Source organism: Peromyscus californicus, unplaced genomic scaffold (genome assembly GCF_007827085.1).
Source record: "Peromyscus californicus insignis strain IS unplaced genomic scaffold, ASM782708v3 Scaffold_5__1_contigs__length_169319896, whole genome shotgun sequence".
NCBI lineage: Eukaryota > Metazoa > Chordata > Mammalia > Rodentia > Cricetidae > Peromyscus > Peromyscus californicus.
In genome coordinates, this window is record NW_026294573.1 from 51,329,389 (window position 1) to 51,346,306 (window position 16,918).

General features: G+C 45.5%; 1 protein-coding gene and 1 long non-coding RNA gene across 2 annotated transcripts in view; one reads left to right on the top strand and one right to left on the bottom strand.

Moving 5' to 3' along the window:
- LOC128097508 (uncharacterized) overlaps positions 1–9,964 on the top strand; it is a 35,126-nt gene extending 25,162 nt beyond the window's left edge. The window contains exons 3-4 of the long non-coding RNA XR_008213881.1: positions 7,441–9,350; positions 9,728–9,964. This is a non-coding gene — a long non-coding RNA (uncharacterized LOC128097508). The remainder of the gene's footprint in view (positions 1–7,440; positions 9,351–9,727) is intronic.
- The window catches only part of Ror1 (receptor tyrosine kinase like orphan receptor 1), a 367,738-nt gene that overhangs the window by 53,375 nt on the left and 297,445 nt on the right, over positions 1–16,918 (bottom strand). The window lies entirely within an intron of this gene.

The following is a 16,918-nucleotide window of genomic DNA, read 5'->3' on the forward strand; positions in this document are numbered from 1 at the left end:
CCAGCCTGCTCATCCTACAGGTACTGAGTGGTCACTGTAACTAGCCATCATTCTAGGTGTTACACAGGGCTCAGTGGTGTAGCAAGGCCTAGGCATGGGGGTGGGGAGACTCATTCAGGCAACGACAGGGACAGAGTCTGGAAGAACTGAAACATGAACAAAACAATTAGACACAAGTCCCTATTGCTTAGCTCTGTACTACTGTGATAAAATATTAAAGATAAATATCCCAAAAAGAGGATAGATTCATTTGGACTCAGTTTCAGAAGGCTCAGCCCATGTTTGGACAGCACATTGTTTCCGGGCCTGTGGCATGAACACATGGTGGAACAAGGCTGCTCACCTCATGGCAGTCAGGAAATGGGGTTGAAGAGCGCCAAAGGTGCAAGGCTTTCTTCAAGGCCATGTTCCTAGTAATTTCCTTTCCTCCCAAGTTCTACCAGTTCTCAAACAGTGCCATCAGCTAGGGACCAAGCCACTAACAGAAAAGACTTGGGAAGACATGATTCAAACCTGGAGTGCATGTTTCTATTGCCCTGACTTTTGTATACCACTGCTGCTCTATGACAGTGAAGAAAACATCCCAGATACCTGGATTGTAGACTCGATGTCCCAGGCAGGACAATGGTAGAGATATCTAACTGTCTACCTGGGTCTGTTTTTTCCTTTCAACTTTTTGTTTGTTTGGTTGGTTTTTTGAGACAGGGTTTCTCTGTGTAAACAGTCCTGGCTGTCCTGGAACTTGCTTTGTAGAACAGGCTGGCCTTGAACTCACAAAGATCTGCCTGCCTCTGTCTCCTAGTTTAGGGATTAACAACATGTGCCACCACGCCTGGCTTTTCTTTCCAACTTTAATAGAACTGCCCACATTGGCTGACCAGTGTCTCTAGCAGCCAGAGACCACAGGAAAATGTGGTCATATGTTCTGGTCAAAGAGATGAGAGCAAAATGAAGCACATCACTGATGAGACAAGACCTTGTGTCAAAAAGAAAGATGAAAAGAGGTAAAAGAGAGGACGGCGGGATTTGTTAGCTTAAAAAAGAAAATGAAGGGTGTTCCACTGACTGGTGCATAACCATTAAGAGTGGTGCTGAAGAAGTCACGTGAGACAAGATAAACTCACAACTACAGAAGGCTAGTCAAATCGACCAGGTCTGAGTCTCAGGGTGAGCTCAGGGAACAGAGCTGTTCTTTCAGTCCTGGACAGCCTCCTCTGGACTCAAGAGAAGTCTATTTCTATCTTGCTTAAGACTCTATCTGTCTATCTATCCATCCACCATCTATCTATCTATCTATCTATCTATCTATCTATCTATCTATCTATCTTCATCATCATCATCATCACCTATCACCATCTATATATTGTACCAGCTTAGACTATACATTAGCTAATTCTGAGAGGCAGACTCTAAATCAAGAAAACAGAGAGCTTGTCAGGTGATAAGTTTGATAAGTAGAGGACTAGCACAGAGGAGAGGGAGAGGGAGTGTTGGTGGGCAAGGGATACCACAATATCACCAGGATATTAGATCTGAGGGCCCCAGATAGTGTCCGCCAGCCACATGTGCATTTGTGCATACAAACGTTGAAGGACTGAGCTAAGGTGGTAGTGAGTATAAAATACGCTCTAGATTTCAAGGCAGACTTAGCATACCTTTCCCTAAAAAGTAAAATATTTCAGTATTATTTTTAATATTGATTACATACGGAAGTAATTACATTTGGAGTCTATTGTACTAAAACACCACCAGTTGTATTTTTAAGATTGGCTCTTAGGAACCTTAAGGTTATGAATGCAGCTGCCATTCATAGCTTGCACGTCATTTCCATGGGGCAGTGCTACTAGGGTCCCCCTAGCAACTGCATAGCATCCCCACCCTGCTCTGCCTCAAGTTGCATCTTCCCCTGTTCTACTGTCTCCACATTCTACTCGGGTCTCAGTCCTCTCGTGGTCCAGCTGTCTGGATGTGAGGCTCTACTGGGAATAATGGTGATTGCTCAGCAGACTGCTTTCACAACCCATGGCCGGGATCATCAACTTTGGGGAATAGTCAAGAAGTAACAAAAGGCTTTGCCTCTCAAAAGTACACATCAGTGTTCACTTGGCTTGACATAACTCATGGCCTTCCACCTTCAAAGTCTGCTTTTATCTTAAGAGTTCTCCCCACCCCCAGGCTCTTATTAAATAATTTGAGAAACGACAGTGCCCAGGAGCAAGGGCTTTAGGCTCCAACAAACAAGCCCTAGCTACCAAGCCTGAATTCTGGCCTGGAGTCATTGCTTAGCGTTCATTTCTCCCTTTCCAGAATCAGGATGCTATGATGCATCACAGGACTTCTCTGATACTCCGTGGGTCTAAGTATCTCTGGGACTGTGGACTTCAGTGCCTCACCCCATCACTCCCAAGTAGCTCTCAGATTCAGTCAGAACGAAAAAAACAACTACAGGGCTAGGACTCCCCTTTCCTTCCACTGCCTCATAGAAAAATTCTGCCAAAGGGGAATGTGCTGGGAGAAGCAGTAAAGGAAGCTACATTCCCTCAGTGAGCAAGCAATAAATGCCAACATTCCTATCCTGCTTGGACAGTGTTCTACCTGGAGGCTAAGTGGGGTCAGCGACATGCCTGAAAAAAAACAAAAAACAAAAAACAAAAAAAAAAAAACCTCCCTGAAATGTCTTTGCAAGGAAAGAAACAAGTAGCCCCATGGCAACCTCAGGGAGCTACCCTTTTCTTCCGGTCCTGGGTTACAATGACCCATCAAGGCAATGCTGGTTGGAGCTAGAAGAGGTGTTTCATTAACATTGTCAAACCTGGACCACATTGGCCTGCAGGTTTCACCCAGGCACAAATCTTCTTTTAATTTCCACAAACAGGAGCAGTAAACACACCACAGCTCCCACCAATGAGTTGGGAGGGGAGCGGGGCTTCATGTGCCTTACCCTATTCACTCCTACCCACACCCGTGCCAGTGAATTATGCTAAGTATGGTCCACCAGTGCTCGAAAGGGCTTCCCAGTTTCCCCTGACCTGGCGAGGACCCAAGGGAGGGTGAGACTCGGCTCCATCTATTCTTAACCACCCTGTTGTGCAATGAAAAATCAATCACATTTCTTCGGGAACACTGGAGATTTACAAGTGTGATGGAATTTTAGCTTGACCGCCTTAGTGATTTTTATGGAGACAAAATTCTGGTAAGCTATGTCCTTGACTAGAAAGCAGGCTGAGTCTGTATTTATGGTGGGAATAACTTGGGAGGGAGTGCCTGGAATAGGAGCCCAGGACAGTTAATGTGGCACTGTGGACAGAGGACAGGCAAGGGAGGAGCCGCGACAGAACTGCTAGGGTGACTCTGGGGCATTTGCAAACTCCAAGTCTCAGTTGCTCCTCAGTGATTTGCGTGGCTCCACATTGCTTGTATCACAGGATAGTTTGTGTGCGGCAAGCAAAACCCACATGATTACAACAGACCCATCAGTTGTGTAGCCCACCATGGTCAAGCTGCTCTGAGAAAAGGGCAAACACCAAGAGATCTCAGTTCTTCCATAATCCTAAGTAGTTCTGGAAAATGTGATTTCTATACCTTTCTCCCATCCCTTGTTGGTTTGAGAGAAGAAAATAATCCTTTTTTTCCCCCTGACCCAAACCAAATTGAAAGTTGAAGTAGTGGATAACGCTGAGAATAGTTTCTTGTATACACAGCATTTGCCAAGTATTATCTCATTGAGTCTTAGGGTCATGCTAAACAGTGAATGTTTTAAGGATTAGGAATAGGCAGTGGAACAGATCAAGGAACCTCTGCTTAATAAGCAGCTATTGGCTGGCAAGGTGGGGGGGGGCTCCACGCCAGAGGTGCCGAGACACTTTCTTCTTCCCCCAGTTTCCTCGTAATCGAATCTCTAGGCTCTTTCCCTTTATATTTTATGTCTCCCAAGATGATATAGCAGATGATAACTTAGGTGCACTTACCAACAGAGCCATGGCTGACTGTGCTGGTTATTAAGGCCAACAACAAGGACACACTTACCATCAAGCACTGTCCTATACCTCACTCAAAGAAAGAGTCAAAACATGGCTTGACTTGACCTCTACCTCCAGGGAGCACATTGTCTTTTCAGAGTGAAAAAGATATGAAATATTGGGATAACCAGAGAGGGTGTCTGTCAAAGCCTGTAGCCTGGAATCTAGATATCCAAAACATAGCACAGGAAACTCCCTCACAGGCCGGGGTTTTCCTGAGTGAGGAGGACCTGGCGATTTCTCTCAGTTACAGCAGAGGGGAGATCAGAGGCCAGATCCTGAGTCCAGCCAATGGTTCTTTATATTACGCAGACTGAGTCCAAAGGGAGGGTAGTTTACATATTTAAAATGTCTTTTAACTGTAAGCACATATGTACATGAATGCATGTGTGTATAGGGTGTGTGTGTGTCTGTGTGTCTGTGTATCTGTGCATACACTGCTGTGCTCGCTTGCTGGATAGCATTCCTGGCAAGAGAGGACATCTGTGAGTGTTTTTCAGTTAGGGGTTCAGTCACATGTTGGAGAAATGACACCACAATGTCAGTAATAGCATGGAGGACGAGCCTGCAACATGCCATACTGCTTTTGTATTCTTTCTGAGGTAATACTCATTTTCAAAATGGCATTCTTTCATGTGGCTTCCCGAAAAATGTAGCCTGGCAATTTAAAGAGCTCAAGCAGTAAAGCTGCCCGTCTGGAAGCCTCCTTTATGTCTCCCACGTGCAGCTCCAGCAGGCACAACACTTAGAAGTCGTGACACAAGGCCCTTGCTCCATCCTTTCAAGCTAGAAACAGCCAGTTCACTGCTCAGGATCACTGTTCCCAGAGAGACCTTTTGATCTGAGGGGATATGAAACACAGTCACCCCCACAGCTGGAAGTGGGGGTCCTGCAGGGGAGTGTGGATTACTTGAAAATGCAGTGGAATGGATGGGCTTGTTTCCTCAGTGATTGAGAGCTCATGAGAAACAGTCACTTGTCCCAGCACACTGTAAATCTGTGTCCACTGTGCCCAACTGTGTCTGGAACAGAGGCAGCCCTCATGAGATAAGTGTGGAGTGAATGGAGACTGACAATTCCTAGTGCTACACTTCTAGTGCTTTCAGAGGCCTTATCATCATTCTAGAGTCCATAATTATACTGACCACTAACTGGCACATGTGTACGTACAAATATTCCCTGTATATAATATTTATACCACATAAGTGTCACACAAGTGGACATTACTACTTTTATGTTAGTGTTTTTTTTTTCTGTTGCTGGTGACAAAATACTTGAGAAAACATCTTAAAAGAGTGTCTTAGGGTTTCAGCTGTTGTGAAGAGACGCCAGGACCGCAACCACTTTTATAAAGGAAAACATTTAATTGGGGTGGCTTACAGTTTCAGAGGTTTAGTCCATGATCATCATGGCGGGGAGCATGGTAGCATGTAGGCAGACATGGTACTAGAGAGGTAGCTGAGAGTTCTACATCTTGACCCTCAGGCAACAGGAAGTGAACTGTAACACTGGGGTTGGCTTAAGCCTAGGAGACCTCAAAGCCCACCTCCACAGTGACACACTTCCTCCAACAAGGCCACACCTACTCCAACAAGGCCACACCTCCTAATCGTGCCACTCCCTCTAGGGGCCATTTTCTTTCAAGTCGTCACAAGGAGGAAGGATTTATTTTGGCTCTTGGGCTCAGAGGTAACAGTCCACCACAGTGGGCAGGGTGTGGTGGAGGAGAGTCACTCAGATCACAGTGACCAGGAAGCCGAGAGTAGTGTCTTCCCTGGCTGGCTCTCTCCTTTCCTCCTGTTATTCCATGGGACTCTATCCCAGGGCTTGGTACCACCCACATTGGAGATCTGTCTTCTGCCTTGGCTAATCCTTTCTAGAAACGCCCACACAGAGTCACCCAGAAATACACTTTCCTAATTTTCTAGGTGCTTCTCAAACCAATTAGATTGATAATCAGGGTTAATCAGCACAACTTCTATTCTGTAAGAAATGCAGCGATCTCGCTGCGTTCACACCCATGTCCTCACAAAGCCAATGGCCATGCTGCCAACCTTAATGTGGCTCAAGCGAGAACAGAGGTAGAGAGAAAGGAGAGGATGGCAGGACCGCTGGACATACATTTAATCTTCACGATAAACCTAAGAAGTAAGTTCTTATTGCCCCCCTTATGCAGATGAGCAAACTGAGACCTATATAAGAATTTTAAGAATGTGTCCAGAGTCTTTCCATTAAATGGTAGAACAAGGTATCCGCTATGCATGTATACATGCTGTTTACAGTTAAGGAATCCTAACCATTTTATTTTAACCTAATTTACCCTTACTATACCAAGCAAGAGAAGAGGCAAGTAATTCTAGTTAACCAAATACTGCAGCTGATGGGAAACTTGTCACATATCCCATAATGTCCTGAGCCTCAACTTTGTTTTTTTTGTGAAGAGAGGAAGGGGAAGATGTTTCATGGTCCCTGCCAACAGTTCACCTGGATGGCTCTACAATGCCATCATTCACCATTTTCTCAGTGGTACTGGAAGGCAGCTGATGACCATTTTAATTGTGTCAATCAGAAAAGACAATATGACAGTTTTGCTAATGCCATCCTAAACAATTTCTGTCAACACCCCGGGCCCTATAATAGAGCAGTAAAGACCACTGAAGTGGGTCTCCTGCATCCTTTGTTTGGGGGTGCTACAAGGCACTGGGTCAGGACTGACTATCTAAGGAAGCAGCTGTCTCTGCATACCTGCCACAACACCTTTGCATCCTTCAGAGTGAATGCCTTTCCATTAGCCACTCCTTTGGCAAAGGCTCCCTCCCTCCAGCTAAGCCTTTAAGCATCTGTGTCTCAACATTTCACACAGATAGCATCAAATGGGTGTCGGCTGCCTAACAACTGGCATTCGACTGCAGGATGCTGATGGCCTAATCTCGGTGACCCAACCGTCAGTCAGTCATAGTGCGCACTGGGAACGGCCTGGAGCCGCCCACATGGCAGTGTGCAAAAAGGCAAGCAGCTTGTGTTTCACACCTTCGGCTATGGTTTAGTCTTTTCTCTTTCCTCCAGGTAGCTGCGTCTCATCCCGGGCCCCAGCTCACTGTCATGGTGGCACACTTGGGGACAAGTAAAAGCAGAGGCATAATTTAGGGACACAAGAAGAAAATGGGTTGGCCTACCTACACCAGGAGCCATGCCATGCGCTGCTAAACTTGCCCTTTGAACCTACATGTCCCATGAGGAAGAGTGTTCTCTTTATTTTACAGATGGGAGGAGGCTGACTGTTGGATGTTGAGGCATCCACACAGACTCACCCAGAAATACACTTTACTAATTTCCTTTGTGTGTACCAGTTCTATCAGGTCCCAAGGGAATGATCCTTGGATCTTACAAGCTCTGAGTTGTTTTTTTTTTCTTTTGGAAGTGGCAGCCTGGAGCATCCCTGAAAGTGTGGTGTCTTGGTCTCTTCCAGCACAGGTGAGCTAGGCCCAGGAGCTGCAAGCAGGGCCCCTGAAGTAACATGGACATTTGGTGAGTGATTGTGACATGTCGTGTACCAAATCAGAACGGTTTGTAACTGATCAAATGCAAGTGCCCTTTAAGGCCGGTTCTCACCCATGTTGACCAGGTTGCATGATTAGAATCTTAGGAATGACTCTCTCACTTACAAGAAGTGACTGCTCACAGTAAAATGGAACATGGGAGGCTGCATCTCTCTCTCTCTCTCTCTCTCTCTCTCTCTCTCTCTCTCTCTCTCTCCCTCCCTCCCTTTCCCTCTTTCTGCCTATGTGTGAAAATCATAGTGTTAGGCTATTTGTTGAGAAAACATGATCCCACTTCTAAAGTGTGTACATTATTGAGAAGACACTGACATGAGTACCATTTTAAAAGTAAAAGAAAATCAGGAGTACCAGAACAAAGACAGATGCAAGACTCCATGTGACCTGAAGGAAAAGCACGTGTGGGAATTTCGGGGAGATGGAAGACGACAGCTTAGTAAAAGATGATCTGGAAGGTGAGACCCACACAATGTGGCAGATGCTTCACTGAGTTTTGCCGTTTTTAATGTCTTAGCCGTCCATTACAGGCCTATTACGTGCTGGCTACTGTACATGTTACTAGACAACCTGGTCAGGCAGGATGGGTGAGGCCGGCCGGCTGGCCATGGTACAATTCCCAGTGTGGAGCTAAAAGGCAGGCCTGAAGTTCAGGAAGAATCTGGGGTGGCTGGACACGATGGAGTGGATGAACTTGCCCAAATACACAAGCGAAATGAAGTCAGAGGTACAATAGGAAGTCAGAAATGCACACAGAGAAAGCCTAAGGGAGAGGAGGTGCTGTGCAGGGGAGGTAGCCGGGGCGGCCATTTATGGAGTCCACCCACAAGCGAGTAGAAACCACCGCGCCTAGCCACCAGGGGACTTTTAGTGCCGCAACACAGCTTTCTCTCGTGCACCATAAGCTTCCTGGTCTCTGGTAACCATGATAGAAAGCTGAGGCAAGGATCCCAGCAATGCTACTCACTAGCCCTACGGCTTGCGTAACTGACCCTTTCTTTCTGGGTGTAGTTGGGGCTGCCACCTGTCCTGCCTCACAGCTTATTTTGGGGATTTGATAAACTCACCACATAGCATGCATGATGACCCTTAGAAAAGGCCCTCAGAGCTAGCTACCCCATGTAGGCCAGTCCACTTGGAAAGGACTTTTTTTTTTAATTTATTTTTTTAAAACAACTTATGGTCTCTTGAGCGGAGGAGCCACAGAGTAGTCCAGAACCTCTGTCCCATCGCTGGGCTCCCAGGCTCCATTCACACAGGACATTCTCTGTGGGGTAGTGGAGCCCAAGCTCTGGGGGTGGGGACAAAAATGGCACATCCTAAGAGTCAACACTCTTCAGTTCTGTTGTGAATCTGACCTGGTTTGGGAACTATAGAGACGTTTCATTGATGAGCTTTGGATAAACCCTGTAAACAAGTTTTAAAACCCAACACATGTGACTGGTTTGTAGTTGTCCAAAGTGATCCCAGATCTAACACATGGCAACAAGAGAGAAAAACGCAGGGTGATTGTGTTACTTTTAATCATATGTTTTTATTCCATGGGGTTTCTCTTAATGGATTCAAAGAATTCAATTCCATGTTCCCTTCGGTGTGGTACCTTGTTTGTTCCAGGTTCCACAGATAAAAATGAGGAAATGTGGACTGACTTGCCCTGGACTGCCTTCTCAAAGCCCACTCCAGGCCTCACCACAGCATCTTTGTGGGTAAAGGACTATGTGCCAAGCATTCTGGCCCACGAACTGTATGCAGGCTTTGTGATGGACCAGAAGCCCTGGTGAGCTGTTTGAGCACCCATACCCCAAAGTGTTCTTGGGAGTTGTAGGAAGATCAGATTTGCCTTCGAGTCAGTTCAGATGCAGGAACAGGAACTGAGGGAAGCTGAGTGGGCCATGAGTTATTTTGCTCACGGTATACTCCGGGTTGGGAAACGCTATCTTCAGAAGAGCGGCTGGGCTACAGACCGTGCTGTCCAGCTTGGATGCATCTTGGCATATAATAGCTATTATCCCTGCAGAAATGGAAGCTTCCTCAAGTCCTGCCAGATGCCAGGACTAACAAGATCATAACCGAATGTACTTTTCCACTTGTAAAGTACACAAGCCTGGTTCAAAACAAAACAAAACAAAACAAAACCCAACCATTCTCTTGTAGGAGGTGCTTTAATAAACACCCAAGAGGACTGCTGGGGAGACCTCCAGAGAACACCAGGAGCTAACACCAGAGGATGGCTCACAGAAAGACACAGGATTAGGACCAAGTTTCTGAATGGCAGAATCGTTCCCTCAAGCTTTTCTCTAAGTATTTTACTAGCCACTTTGGAAGAAAGGTTTAGTAAAATAAATGATCTAAGTTCACAAAAATATGGTGTGAAAGTGTTTTTGTTAAACTGGTTTTAAGTTGAGGTCTTTCCGGATTCCTTACACATTCCTTAATTCCTATCTCCTAACGGCTGTGCCAACACTTCCCTCTCCCCTATGCTCTGCTTCCAAGACCCCGGGCCTGCCAAAGAACTTGTGAGAATTCGCAAACTCCCTGCTTGGTGGTTTCTCTCCATAACATGAGAGCCACCAAAGCCTTCCTCTCGGGACAGCAGACTACTCTTTCCCATTAAGATACCTTAATCTGAAAACAAAAGCAACCCTCTCTCGTTCTCCCTTTCTGAGACAGAAAGCAGTAAGGATGAGAATGGGGACTAGAGGAAGCGGGGCTCTAATCTCAGCTCAGATAGTTCGTAGCTGCCTGCCCACAGGGTTCACATTTAGACCTGGATTCTAAGCCCACTTCTAATCTTAACAGGCTGTGTGACCTTCAGAAAGGTGCTGGCTGTCTTCAGCTTTCCAGTTCCTCATCACATGGATAAGGAAGTGCTTGTCTCTAATGGAATCTCTTCCCACGTTACAGTGTTTTTATACATAAAGTCAGTTAGAAAGACAACACGGAGAAGATGAACAAGCCTAGCTTGACTTTTCCTCAGGGATAAGGCATGCCTTCGCTTCTTTGGATGTTTATCCTCCGATTCCCATGCACTTGCTCACGCACTTATTCATCCATTCCACGAATGCTTTTGAGCTCCTATTGCCCATATGAACAGTATTTGGTCTCATGGCATAGGCTGTCCCATGTGTCACAGACAAAGCCAGAAAGCCAGATCATATAGAGGAGGTTTTGTGACCTTGAAGGAAGAGGCTTTTCAAAGGAAGTGTTATCCAAACAGCTCTGCTCAGTTACACTGACCCGTAGGGCTCAAGTGATAAGTGCTGACATTACATACATAGGTTACTACACCCAGATCGACACATTTTTCTAAAGTGCCATGGTGTACACACTGCAGTTCTGTGAGGCCTGTTAGGTCCCAGCTCCCCAGGTCAGCTCTGGCATTGAGGAGTGGTGTGTGGTTTGATAGTCATGTTGCCTGGTAAGTTCAGCTTCCTTGTCTGTAGAACACAAACAGTGACATTTTCCACATGGGTTTCTGAGAGAGATGTGCATTTTCTTTTGATAAGCAGGTCAATGAGGTTTAATAGCACCCATGTGTCTACAGTGGGGAATGTTCAGAACAGTTGCACTGAGGTGTCTTGGGTTCTCGCTGACTCTGAATGTGGGAAACTCTTCTCCAGTGCTAAGGTGACATCCTCCTGCTGTTCTGTAAGTCTGTTTTTATATCGTTCAAGCTTCAGCAGAAAATGAGTCCAGCTGCTCACGAGGAGAGCTTCATTCTTGGAGACTTGGTGCTTGTAAGGAGAACCAGGTGTGACTGGGACTTCCTTTTCTGGACAAATGATTCTCAGCAGGGGTGATTCTCTACCTCATGGGACACCGGGAAGGTTTGGAGATATTTTTGCTTGTTGAAACTGAGGACAGAGTTTAACAGCACCTAGTGTGTAGAACAGCCATGTCAAGAGATCCCACAATGCACAGGGCAGTTCCCTACAGTAAACAGTCATGCTGGGTTCATGGTTCTGAGATAAATTTAGCAGAATAATGAGCAAACTATTTTGTTAGTAAGTAAATGAAACCTAGTTTCTTGGGTTTGAGATCCACACTACATTGCTTAGGAAGCCTTTTCTAACCTGTCCATGACAAACCTCTAGGGATGCCCCCATCACAGATCTTCCACAAGCAGCACAATGCTGGCATACACTGGATGCATAATAAAGACAGGTAGCTAAAAGCAGAGTTATGAGATCCATCAATGGTGCTCTGGGCTTCCTCACCTCCCTCACTGGACACATCGAGCCAAAGAAAGCCTGAGAGACACCGAAGGGCATCTCTGTAGAAAGAAGGGGAGTCAGTGTGAAGGAGCCTGATTCTCGCTCCACTCTTCCAAGTGGAAGTTTGTCTACACCAAGTGTTGGAGTTTATTTTCCTTCTTTGCCTCACATTGACAGGAATATAGATTTGGTTTCACTTAACCGCCTGAAATGTAAAAATGGAACAAACAGATCCAATTCCAGACCTTCCATACCGCTAAGTAGAGCTATTAAAACAAACAGGAGAAACACGGAGGTCGGGCTCTGCTACCTACCAGGAGAAGCATTAGCTCTTCAAGTCTGTCTCCCGTGCTCTACAAACCTAACCCAGTCCTATCCTGGGTCTCCCTTGCTGCCAGAGGAAGAGCAATGGTTACATGTAGGTTCCAGCTCTTTATCACTGATTGGAAACTATGTAGTCAACACCTAAGTGCAGGGCTTCCCACAAATTGATAGGAGGTGGCAATTGACCTCAAAGCTCTTCCTAGTCTATTCCCAAGATTCCTTGACTTGTTTTTCTCAGTCCTTTAGCCTCAGTTCCTAGGACAGTAGCAGGCTCATGGTCGGTACCAAGCATGCTTCTGCTAACAGGCTTCTTTCCTGCTGGCTGCCCCCTTGTCTGGAATATGCTTTCTCTCTTGGATAGCCCCACTGTTCACTCTCCTACCTCACTCAAGCTTTGCCCAGTGGTGTCTTCTCTATCAACGTCTGCATAGCAGCTGCAATTCAGCATGCCATTCTATTCCCTCTCATTCTTCTGTCTCTTCTCAGTCATGGTTTCTCTTCAGAACTATGGGCGCTTCTCCTTCTAAGCAACGGACTAAGACCTTGGCCTGTTTCTTGCACTCTTGCCTCCTCAGTCCCTAGAAAGGTGGCTGGCTCAAAGCAGGTGCTCAGTAAATGTGCAGGCTGAGTGACAAACAGTTTCATGGCCTATCTTGATAAGAAACTTGCTCCTTTCCTCTCCACTGGATCACTTAGAGTATTAGATAGTCCTTGTAATCAACCCCACATTCTCATATCTAGCTATTATCCAGTATTTGTCAAGGAAGCTTAACTATGGGCTTGATAGGAATGGAATAGAGTCATGGTAGGCAGCTACTCAGTCCTCAGACCATCACTATCACTCTGTTCACATCAGCAGGGGCAGGGTCCCGAGTCCTGGCTCAAGGGCTTTCCTGTGCTCTGGAGGGAAGCTCCCACTTCATTCTGTACACAGAGAAGCTGAACTATTTTGTTCTCCCAAACCAGCATACAAGGTAAAAATGGAACTTTCTATCTACAAAATACCCTTATGGCTTCTTCTGTGACCCTGAACCTTCCCTTTCTCCCACTAAACTCCTTTTATTTCAAGAAAAGAATGCAGTATGCACCGTCATCTGGCTTGTAAAAATAAACACAGTGACTGCTTTTCCCAAATAACTTGGCCTAACCGTGGACTGCCCCCAGAAGCCTGCCTCCTGAGATGTACAATCTGACGGGAGATCTATGCTGTGGCCCAGGCCTCAGGGAGGCCTGCTGAGGTCGAGTTTCAGACCAGACAGAGTCTGGGTTGGGAACAAGTCATGCCTCTGCATTCTGTAGAATCAGATGAATCCTTGTGGCCAATGAACTGTCAGTACAGGCAGGCTCGTGGGAGAACATTCATCAGCGGGAATTTTGCTATTTTTCTATAATAATCTTACAAGTTTATTAAACACCAGAAAGAGATAGAGTGCTCATGTTTATCAAAATTAAATGATGCCAATCTGAAATAACTGGATACCAACTATCTATAAATCAAGCCATCAATTAATAATATTTGGAGATATTGACACTTCTCTTTTTCATTAAGTGAACAAATCCAGAGTCAACAGAATTAAATACATTTTAAGCCTATTATGTATTAGTAACAATTTCTGTCTACTGTGATAAAATTTCAACATTTAATAGTATTTGTTTATTTTACTCTTCTTGTGTTAGGGATTGAATCCAAGGCCCTGATATGCTAGCAAAGTGCTTCTCCATTGAGTTTAATTCCAGCCCTCTTCATGCTTTCCAACAGCCAATTAGCTACACAACAAAATTCAATTATTTGGTCTTTATTTTCAGTAACAAACCCACAAACTTACTTTAGCAACATCAGCATGTATTACTTGAAATTTAGTTATTTTGTAAATAAGCATTAACTAGATTTATTACAGGAGAAATATTGCTCAACATGCAAACTTCAAAACACTGAGACAACTAACTTATGTTAATCACTATTCCACTGCTTACAGCCAATTAGAACATATAAACAGTTTGCATTTGCTGTCATGTTTTCAGTTAGAAGGTAGCTGGAGCAGAGTGTCCCTTCTGCGGCCTTAGATGGGTCCAGATGCGCCTATGGTGTTCCTCATTTCTTCAGGCCGACGCGACCATGGTGACAGCAGCTGGCACTCACTGTACACTTAGTAGCTCTCACTTCTCACAGATGACATCCCCGGGCCACGCGCTGTGCTTTCCAACAAAGTCAGGCTATGAACCTCAAACACGAGTCTAACCCAGGCTGTGGGCTTGGTAAGCCTCAGTGCCCATCCTGTGCTGGCCTTGTAGGGACTATGTGTGACTGACTTCATGTACCGTGGAAAGAGTCTAGCCCAGGAGCAGGCAAGAGGGTGTTCACTTCCACGGGCAAGATTGCCATTTGCTCCCTCAGTCAGTCTACTGTGTTGTTGCGCAAGTGTGGTGGCTCAGTGGGAATGCAGCCTTGCTTTGCTTTACCCAGCCTCGGACACTGGGGTTCATAGTGATGACTTCTACATGAAGCGCCTAACACACACGAGGGTGCTTTATGGACGGTAAACCAGGCCTCCGTATCATTTCCTCAAATGTTTCCTCAGCAGCCTATGCTGCCACAGCATCATTCTTTCTTACATTTTATTGGGGAAATGATTACTGAGAGGAGACTATTTTGGGCTCATAGAGTCTTAAAGTAAAATAAGGGTGGCCTCAGTTCTGCATCAGCAACCACCTGCTCCACATACAGCTGCGACCCAAGAAAATAAGGTATGCAGTAGGTTTACGAACAGAGAGACTCTCTGCTAATGGAATGATCTAGAACAGTGGTTCTCAACCTGCGGGCTGCAACCCCTTTGTCAAACCTGTCTCCAATTAAATGAATCATGATTCATAACAGTAGCAAAATTACAGTTATGAAATAGCAACAAAAGTAATTTTATGGTTGGGGGTCAGCACAGCATGAGAAACTGTATGGAAGAGTTACAGTATCAGGAAAGTTGAGAACCACTGGCCTAGAAGAAACTCAAACTCCAGATCTGCTATTCTCATGAACATGGAGGTATATGGTCACTGTGTGAAAACCTAGACAACTCATCGGGGCATAATAAATAGAACCAGGTCTGCACCTAGCAAAATGTCTTTACTTCCTGCTCTCACTTTTAAAAAATAGCCTGGAATTCCCCGTTATACTAGAGCTCCCTAGATTTGAGAATCATAACAGGGGTGGTGTGTGCGCGTGCATGCGTGTATGCGTGTGTGTGTGTGTGCATGCATGCACGTGTGTGTGTGTGTGTGTGTGTGTGTGTGTGTGTGTGTGTGTGTGTGTGTGTCTGTGTGTGTGTGTGTGTGATGGTAGTAGAAATGAGCCCTGCTAAAAGTGTCTCAGCCAGTGACCAGACTCTGACTTTGGGGAAGTCTTTCTTCTTAGTCCTGACAGAGCAGAGGTCTTGGGCTTCTTGAGCTGCAGTAAATGAAAGCCAAAATCTTCTCCCCAGTTTCAAGGGGATTAGGGAATGAGAAGGCAGAGAGGCTGACTCCTGGCAAAGGCATTGGATGCTGGCGGTAAGGGCCTTCTGCCTAGGCCCCAGCCTTGAGGACTGCTCTCCCACAGCACGCCCACACAGCCGTGACTCAAGGTTTAATTTTATTTCATCACTGCTCTGGAGTCCCACACCCTACCCAAGCCTGCTCTGGAATAAATCTTAAAGGCCTGGAGCACCCTAGAGTGGGAGAGATACTTCTTTGTGATGAGACCAGGAGCCAGGCCGAGGGGTGAGCATGGGGGAGAGAGGCAGAACACTTGTGACAACCAACGGCAAACGGAGGCCTTTGCAAACACTGCTTCACAGAGTAGCAATTAGCGTCCACCACCTGCCAATTTTCCTATCTTGAATGCTTTAACCTTTGAAATAAAAACCACTTGAATTCTCACATTGCCCATATAGCTCAGCCACAAGAGGGTCTGGGTTTAGAGTAAAGTTTTCCACTGAATGGGAACACAGGCAGGGGACTGAGAATCTGACCACTATTCTGGCTGTTCCTTCACCAGCTATGGAAATAGAGGTAATTGCTTCTTCTTACACTTAATCCTCAACCCTTGCTAAATGGTTATCCCCGCACCTAGAAAAAAACAACTTCATGCTAAGTAACAACTTCAGCATTGTCTTGAGGCTTAACAAGGAAAATTTAGGTAAACACACTTTAGAAATACTTAAATGCAACTCTATCTGTAGTAAACAGAGGAAATCTACCCCTAAAGATGTGCACAGTTCTAATCCCTGGAGTCTCTGGATAGATTTAGACGGCAAGGGGAATTTATGGTCACCAGTAGAATCAGGACTGGCAATCAGTGATCAGGGATTACATGGGTGGATCTAACATAATCACAAGTACCCTTTAAATAGTGGAGAGAGAGGCAAAAAGTCAATACCTTGGCTGAAGGCGGAAGAGAGTCACCAGTCAAGGAATGCAGTGGGAAAAGCAGAGAAAATCTAGCCCAGTGAGGCTCATCCTGACTTCTAACTTTTCATCTTGAGGTAGTAAATCTGTTTCAGATACTCAATTTGTGGTACTTTAGCAGTTAGGAAACTAATTTAGCCAATTAGGCAACTAGCATTCTGTTCAAAAGATGGTATTATTGTCGTCAGTGGTAACATCACTGGCAAACTCATGGTCCTCTTTAAAGACTTTTTCAAATTCAGCCTGGGAAGATCCCTAGCCATGAGTCATTTTGCCAGAATTCTCAGAAAACAAACCAGATGGCCATCTCCTGGACCGTCTCAGAGGGATTTTATCTTTTAGAGTGCTATCATCAGATGGCTTCTATGCA